This window comes from Saccopteryx bilineata, chromosome 3 (genome assembly GCF_036850765.1).
Source record: "Saccopteryx bilineata isolate mSacBil1 chromosome 3, mSacBil1_pri_phased_curated, whole genome shotgun sequence".
NCBI classification, from domain to species: domain Eukaryota; kingdom Metazoa; phylum Chordata; class Mammalia; order Chiroptera; family Emballonuridae; genus Saccopteryx; species Saccopteryx bilineata.
The window spans coordinates 202,404,477-202,413,216 of NC_089492.1; the positions used below are offsets into that span (position 1 = coordinate 202,404,477).

Here is an 8,740-nt window from a genome sequence, read left to right on the forward strand (position 1 = left end):
CAAAATAAACAGACAGCCAACTCTATGGGAACTGATATTTTCAAACGACAGCTCAGATAAGGGCCTAATATCCAAAATTTACAAAGAACTCATAAAACTCAACAACAAACAAACAAACAATCCAATAAAAAAATGGGAAGAGGACATGAACAGACACTTCTCCCAGGAAGAGATACAAATGGCCAACAGATATATGAAAAGATGCTCAGCTTCATTAGTTATTAGAGAAATGCAAATCAAAACTACAATGAGATACCACCTCACTCCTGTTAGATTAGCTATTATCAACAAGACGGGTAATAGCAAATGTTGGAGAGGCTGTGGAGAAAAAGGAACCCTCATTCACTGTTGGTGGGACTGTAAAGTAGTACAACCATTATGGAGGAAAGTATGGTGGTTCCTCAAAAAACTGCAAATAGAACTACCTTATGACCCAGCAATCCCTCTACTGGGTATATACCCCAAAACCTCAGAAACATTGATACGTGAAGACACATGTAGCCCCATGTTCATTGCAGCACTGTTCACAGTGGCCAAGACATGGAAACAACCAAAAAGCCCTTCAATAGAAGACTGGATAAAGAAGATGTGGCACATATACACTATGGAATACTACTCAGCCATAAGAAATGATGACATCAGATCATTTACAGCAAAATGGTGGGATCTTGATAACATTATAAGGAGTGAAATAAGGAAATCAGAAAAAAACAAGAACTACATGATTCCATACATTGGTGGAACATAAAAATGAGACTAAGAGACATGGACAAGAGTGTGGTGGTTACCAAGGGTGGGGGGAGAGGGAGGACATGGGAGGGAGGGAGGGAGAGAGTTAGGGGGAGGGGGAGGGGCACAGAGAACTAGATGGAGGGTGACGGAGGACAATCTGACTTTGGGCGAGGGGTTTGCAACATAATTTGATGACAAAATAACCTAGACATGTTTTCTTTGAATATATGTACCCTGATTTATTAATGTCATCCCATTACCATTAATAAAAATTTATTAAAAAAAAATAAAGAGGAAAATATGGTTGTGGAGCTGTGGATTCTTTTTATTATCACAAAACAGTGGTTCTCAATCTGGAGTGGTAAATCCAAGAAGAGAGCGGCAATGTCTGGAGACATTTTTGGTTGTCACAACTTGGGGAAGGGGTGAGACGGGCCCCGGAGGTAGAGGTCAGGGAGGCTGTTAGATGCCTTGCGGTGTGCAGGACAGCCCTCACCCAACACTGCTTCTCTGGTGTACAGTATCAGTGGAGTTGAGGTTGAAAATCCCTGGTGTAAGAATATTCTATCATCATTTTTATTCATATGCAATATTTAAACCTTCAAATTGTAAGTACTGTTTATTAAATGCAAAACTAAATGCATTTTCGTAAATTTCCAATAATAAAGCCAGAAATTCAGATAGGATGATTCTTAATTCAGTCATATGTCTGATTATATTTGTTCAGATTATATACTTTGTTGCATAATGTGATATATTTACAATGTTTAGTTATTGTTTTCTTTTTTACTATTATTATTCAGTGAAAGGAAGTGAGGCAGAGACAGACTCCCAAATGCACCTCGACCGGTATCCAACTGGCAAACCTACTAGGGGGTGACGCTCTGCCTATCTAGATGTATTGCTCCATTGCTCAGCAACTGGAGGAGGCCATGGAGCCATCCTCAGAACCTGGGCCAACTCACTCCAATCCGGTATGGCTACAGGAAGGGAAGAGAAGAGAGAAAGAGAAGTGAGAAGGGAAGTGGGAAGATGGGCGCTTCTCCTATGTGCCTTGACAGGGAATCGAACTTAGGACTTCTACATGCTGGGCCAATGCTCTATGACTGAGTCAACTGGCCAGGGCAAGTTATTGTTTCAAATAGAAAATACACTTGGGTGTTTTGGTTGAGAGCCGCCATGAGATATAAACTGAGATATTCTTGTCTCTTGGAGAAATATGAAGACAGGGAAGTTAACTCCTGATGGGTCTGAAATGTTTTCATTAGGAAAACCTGTCACTTGCTGATGGCAGGTACATTGAGAGCAGGATAAAAGAGAAAGAAGAGACTGTGACATGGCAACCCTCTGGCAACCAAAAAAAAGCAATTCTTTTAGGACCAGGATCCCTAGCTTGGGATCCCTGAATCCTTAAGCTCTATTATAATTAGAAGAATTCAACATTTAAGAAATGATCTAATATCCATTGAACATTTATCTACAAGAAAACTTATTAGACTCACTAAAATGAAAAACCCAGGAATCCTTTGTGATTAAGCAAAAGTTGGAAACTATTGCCTTGTGGAAATCTAGCAGTTTAGCTGAATAAATATGCGAAGGCAAAATCAAAATATAATACAGGATTGGGCAAATGTAGGTTTACAGCTATTCATATGGAAAATAATACAATAATTAATGAATAATAATATAGAAATAAACTGTGTTTCACAGACTCACAACTGTAAATCTACTTTTGCCCACCCTGTATTTGTATATAGGACCTTTAATGAGGTCATGAAGCTTAAGATAAAATCATGAGAGTGGGCCCTAATCCAATCTAACAGGTGTCTTTATGAAAAAAGAGTGGACCATACAGAGAAACCAGGGATGTGCATGTGCAGGGGGGAAAAAAAGAAAAGGCCATATGAGGGCACAGCAAGCCAAGAAGAGAGGCCATAGGAGAAAACAAACCTGCCAACACCTTGACCTTGGGCTACTAGCCTTCAGAACGATGAAAAAATAAATTCCTGCTGTTTAAGCCACCCAGTCTGTAAAGTTATTTTTGTAGCATCTACAGAGAACTAATATACCTTCTTCCCCTCACCAATCAGCAGATTGTACCCACTCCACTTCCTAAATATTCTATCCTCTCTACAGCCATTTCACCTGCCCTCATCCAATCCCCCATTAAATCTCTTATAGGTGCCTCCCAATGGTCTTTCTGCTTTCACTTTCGGGCTCTACAATCCAGTCCCCAAAGAGAGGGCAGATTGGTGATTTAAAAACTAAAATGGAATCCTTTCCCCTAGTTTAAAACCCTTCCATAGTTTCCCCATTTCTCAAAGGACATGAAATCACAACTCCTTAACTGGGCTGACAAAGCCCAGCATGATCTAGCCCCTGCCTACCCTCTGGACTCATTTAGAATCATCTGAGCTTATCATCTACCATGCTCCAGACACAGCCACCTCTGTTAGTTCTTCCAATGACCAAAAACCCTGGTCTTCCCACACACTTTTTCCTTTGCTGGAAATTTTTCTTAGCCCCTCGTCTTCATTTGACCAATGCTTATGCATCCATCCTTCTGGTCTCTGCCAAATTGCCTCTTCCTAAGAAAGGCTCTCCCTGACTTTTTATGTTGATTCACCTATTATAAATCCCCAAGGAACCCCATGCTGGTCTTTCATAGTACCCTTTACAAGTGCAATTAAACAATTCTCTGTATAATCATGTTTGTAAGATTTGTCTCTGATCTGTAAATTGAGGATAAGTATCACTTTTCTATTTTTTGTATTTGTAGAGCCAAATACAGTGCCTGGCACGTATCTGTTGAAAGAATGAAGAATGACAAGAAGATCTAGATACTTTCAAGCAATGCATCTGGAGCTTCAAAGTAAGACAATTTCCTTCTCTTAAAGGCCCAACATTCTGTACTTTGGAAAAAGACTCTGATTTAAATTCTGAAACCAAATATTAAAGAGCCATAAAAGCCAGAATTTTGCACAGCTAAAGACAATATGAACAGAATAAAAAGACAAACCACACAATGGGAGAACATATTTGACAATACATCTGCTAAGGGGTTCATAACCAAAATTTATAAAGAACTTGTAAAACTCAACATCAGGAAGACAAACAATCCAATCAAAAAATGGGCACAAGAAACGAATAGACACTTCTCCAAAGAGGACATACAGATGGCCAATAGATGAAAAAATGTTCAACATCATTAATCATTAGAAAAATGCAAATTAAAATCACAATGAGATACCTCCTCACACCAGTCATAATGTCGCTCATTAACAAAACAACACACGATTGGTGCTGGCAAGGATGTGGAGAAAGGGGAACCCTCCTGCACTGCTGGTGGGAATGCAGACTGGTGCAGCCACTGTGGAAAAGAGTATGGAGATTTCTCAAAAAATTAGAAATGGAACTTCCCTTTGACCCAGCTATCCCACTTATAGAGGTTTTATATTTTAACAATGAAATTTATTTAAAATTACTGCTAAAATCAGCAGTGATGACTAAGCTTATTGTAAAGATAGTAAGATAATCATTAAAATTTTCAAGAGATTAAATGAGAGTTCATATAAATTTGAGGTATAAAAACTGCATGCATCTTATACAGTGGTTATAGAGTATTTTACTTGCATTTCCCTCTTTTTCACGCTTGTGTTTGTGCTCGTTGAAGACAGTGATTCGTCATCAGACATAGATAAGGACAGGCTAATATTGGATGCGAGTTTTGACAGTGATGAGGAGTTGTATATATTTTATGATGAATAAAACTTGAGTTCAATAACTTACTATGTAATATTTTTTTTTCAAAGTTTTGGGCCCCCAAATTAAGGTGTGTCTTATACATGGGGAAATAATGGTACTTTTTGAAAGTGGATGAAAATTTTAGAGGAATTGAACCTCTAATGTATATTTGAAATTTCATGTAAGTTTTAAAATGGAGTAACTGAATTAAAAAAGAAACTGAGTCAGAATCTCTCCTTTATCTCTAGATACTCAGTTTGGGTACAAAGGAAGTGCCAGAGTAAAATCTTAACAATTCTTATACACACTGACAATTACTAAGAAAAATACTGTAATTACACGGCAAGAAGAATAGTTTCCCTGTGCACATCAGGGCTTAATAGAACTCTAAATGTGTATTTATCAGTTATAACTTGAAGTTATTAGCTAAGTGATTTACAACATTTAAAAAATAAAATCTTTCATTATTCATTTTACATTCTTTACTTATGAGAACATAAGTAAAAACTTTAGCAAACTTTATTAAATAATACATAGTATATTTCTTTATAAGAGAATAGCATGATGGTTAATTCTGTTCAAAACCAGAATAACCAGTGGTATATTTGCTATATTTATTTTGAGGTGAAAAGAGAAATAAATTTAGACAAGATTTAATGTTATCAATTAAATTTTTGTAATTTTGATTCTAGTTGACTTTTCTACCAAATGCCTTCCTTTTTGCTGTCATATTCAAACTCAATTATCAAGAGATCTTTCTTAGCCCTGGCTGGGTAGGTCATATGTTTAGTGCCTTGTCCTGATATGCTAAGGTTGCGGACTTGATCCTGGGTCAGGGCACATACAAAAAACAACCAATGAATGCATAAATAAGTGGAACAACAAATCTCTCTTCTCTAAAATAATTTTTAAAAATCACATTATTTTAAAAAAGATCTCACAATGTAAAGCTTGTTAAGTCGAAAAAGTTAGCATGGAAATCTCATATTCCTACTTTATTTGTACAGATTTAACAAAGTAAAAATTTATTTTAGGCATAGAGAAATTATAGTAAATGTAATTAATCAAATGTTCTTCAGTGAAGGACAGAGTCTTTGGGGCATTTGTTAGAACCTCTTTTAAAAGCCTTTTAAATGAGGCCTGACCTGTGATGGTGGTGCAGTAGGGAAGTGTCGGCCTGAAACATGAGGATGCTCGTTCGAAACCCTGAGCTTGCCTGGTCAAGGCACATATGGGATACTCTCCTCCTCCCTCTCTCTCTCTTCCCCTTTCTCTAAAATAAAAAAAAAATAGAAAAAAAGTCTTTTAAATAAAAATACCCACATGCTTTTGTGTTGTTTGTTAATATTTGATACAAGTTATAATGTGCTATATACAGGTTTTTTTTTCTTTAAAAATCTTCTTAAAAATTGTAAAATGGTAAATTTTAATACATATTTTGCTACAATAAAAAATTCTTGCTGCACAAAATGAAAGCCTCACTTGCCAGCTTTCTGTGACACTGATCCCCATATTATTCTACACTTATCTTTCAACTGCTTCCTATTCCACCAACCAGCAAGCTCCTTTATGTTAACAAGTGAACCGCCTCTCCTCCTGTATTTACCTTCACTGAGACTTTCCCTGAAGACTCAAACATCTGGATGTTCATAGTCTTTCTCTTCATCTCAGTTCCTGCTATCAATGATTTTGATATCTGCATAGACAGTTATAACTTTGCCAGTACCTTGAACTCCGCAGTTCCAGTGACCTTTTTTTGACTTTGCCTTAGCCAGTATTTAGGTTATATTATGGACCTTACTTATACTGGAGCCATATGAACTCCCAAACCATCAAAGGTGCTGATTTCTCTGACACAGTCCATTGTTCAAGCTTTTTTGTTTAGCTACATCCACTAGTTTAATGCTCTTGTATCGTATCTGAGCTACTGTCTTAGAGTTCCAGCTAGTCTTCCCCTTCTCTCTTCTTAAGGTCTTTTATATCCTTGTCTGATGATTGTCCTAGAATGTGTATCTCATTTTTACAACTTGGTTAGAATTCTTCAAAGGTTTCCCATAACTGAGAATATAAAATCCAAAGATTAGCACTGTTATCCTCAGTCCTTAACAGTCTGGTTCTGAATTTTATTAGTTATTGTCTCATATTCTGACCTTTGCGTGGCTTTCTTTGACTAAATTGAAGTATTTGTAGTTCCCAGTAAACCTGTGCATTTAGCATAAGATAATACTGTTGTGACTCCTGTGATGCTTTCCTTGGCATTGAGACAAGACTAAGGCACTGTGTTCTTTTTGTAGACTTTGTATATCTTCATTATAGCTCTTATTACAGTGTGCTATCATTTTACATTTGGGCTGCTTTATTACAAGCAGATGAACAATAATAGATTTGTTATTCATATATCTCAATTATATAGAAGAAGCCCCAAAATATTTGTTAACTTAATAAATTAATACAAGATAATAAAACTAGCAACAAAAATTGTTCTACCTGCCTAGTGATCAACAAACTGTAGTCTTTACTTCCAAGTATTAATTTTCACTAGTGTAATCTTAACATATTAATGGAATAAAACTGGTGCTAGTGACTTTTAATTGCTATAATCCTATTGGAAAAGTTTAACAGTATATAGCATCTATAACGGAAAAATTTAAGTGATGATGGTAAAAATAAAGACAAAATGCAAAATTGCACGTACGTCATGGTGCAATTTTTTTTACACTGGCCTCTAAAGGTGCAAAATAAAAGACTAAGAAATTGCATGTTACAGTGGTAAAAGTGATTTTATGATATTGGAAGTATGGGTGGTACTCTTGCTTTTGAAAGTATTTTCACTATGTGGTATTTTATGATATAAAATGTCTATAACTTATGAACAGTATTTTTACTTTTAGAGGTATGTAATCCTGACTCAAAATTCTAGTGTAATAATATTTGAGCATTTTTTTGAGTAAAAAATTAATCTTATAGTAGTTTTTTAGGGTTTGGTCAGATGGGGAGGGACTGGTAGATAAAAGTTGCTGCTGACAAAAGGTATGTGTGGCCAGCATAGAATATTGATCAAATGAATAAGGTTTCAAGATTTATCCATAAAGCAGTTATTCATTTCCAAACTCTTACTCATAAATATCCTGTTTTTTTTTCTTTTTTTTTTGTATTTTTTTTTTCTGAAGCTGGAAACGGGGAGAGACAGTCAGAGACTCCCGCATGCGCCCGACCGGGATCCACCCGGCACGCCTAGCGCCTGGGGCAGAGGCCAAGGAGCCATCCCCAGCGCTCGGGCCATCTTTGCTCCAATGGAGCCTTGGCTGTGGGAGGGGAAGAGAGAGACAGAGAGGAAGGAGGGGGGGGGTTGGAGAAGCAAATGGGTGCTTCTCCTATGTGCCCTGGCCGGGAATCGAACCCTGGTCCCCCGCACGCCAGGCCGACGCTCTACCGCTGAGCCAACCGGCCAGGGCCATAAATATCCTGTTTGAAATGTAGTGTTTGTTTTGGGTTTAAGGTACCAGTTTTTGGAAGAAGCTTTTCAAAACTAGAAAGGTGCAATTGAGAATCTACTGGCTAAACTTTTTGAGAAGAAGACCTATGTTCATGTTGCAGCTACTCTAAGTGTAGAATAGGTAAATGTATTGCCTTAAAACTATAGTTTCGAGTGATGTCACGGAAATGGCGCCGTGAGCAGCGCGTCCGACAGCTCTCCCCTAAATCACAACAAATTTATCAACTAGAAACAGAAAAATTTATCCTCGGAGCATTCCGGAGTTCCACACAAACTGATAGCGAAAGGACTGTTATCACTTGAATCTGAGAGACGAGGGTGTGGAGGAATCTACCGCAGCGACGTTCATTCAAGCCGCGAGGAAGTGCGCCTGTGGTGAGTCAGCCCACATTTGGGAGCCGTGAACCGCCGCCGCGAGCCGCCGCAGCGAGCCGCCGCCGCGAGCCGCCGCGCGCGCCCGGTCCCGTTGGGCACCGCTAACGTTCCCAGCGGCCCGCACACAGCGAGTGAGAGTCGCCAGCCACCGGTGCCCGGAGCACCCCATTCGCGCGCGTTCCCTGGGCATTCCACGCGCCCAGAGCGCCCTACTGGCCCGCACACCCAGGTGCTCCATTATCCTGCACCTGGTGCGATCCAGCCGCCAGCGGCAGGGCGAGCGGGAGAGGCTTGGGAGATTCTCTCCGTGGGCGGGGCACCTCACCCAGCCATTCAAGCTAACAATCAAGCGTTGGGGGAGGGGCGCGCGCAGGCAGCCTAAAATACCTTCGG

The 8,740-nt window shown here is 38.9% G+C and overlaps 1 long non-coding RNA gene across 1 annotated transcript; it reads left to right on the forward strand.

Annotated features, from left to right (window-relative positions):
- The first annotated feature begins 1,613 nt into the window (after positions 1–1,613).
- On the forward strand, positions 1,614–8,073 carry LOC136330947 (uncharacterized). Its single transcript, XR_010730417.1, has 3 exons — positions 1,614–1,706; positions 3,512–3,604; positions 7,976–8,073. It is a non-coding gene; the product is annotated as an uncharacterized lncRNA (long non-coding RNA).
- The last annotated feature ends 667 nt before the right edge of the window (positions 8,074–8,740 follow it).